We start from the raw sequence: 226 nt of genomic DNA on the forward strand, positions 1-226 counted from the left end.
ACCCCGCACCCACCCATGAGCCGTTCCGGCCACCCGCGTGCTCTGCAGCCTCCCCCCACACGCAGTGCATCCTCCATAGCACATCCCAGCCAGCAATACTGCCTGTACTGGTCTCATACTGGTTCCAGAATGGGGGGGGGGGGCGCCCCAGTTCACGGGGAGCAGACCTCTCGAGCCCTGTGCCAGCGCTGGACTGGAGGGCTGGCTTATTTTGCGGGAACGCAGG

This window comes from Mesitornis unicolor, unplaced genomic scaffold (genome assembly GCF_000695765.1).
Source record: "Mesitornis unicolor isolate BGI_N332 unplaced genomic scaffold, ASM69576v1 scaffold7354, whole genome shotgun sequence".
Taxonomy (NCBI): domain Eukaryota; kingdom Metazoa; phylum Chordata; class Aves; order Mesitornithiformes; family Mesitornithidae; genus Mesitornis; species Mesitornis unicolor.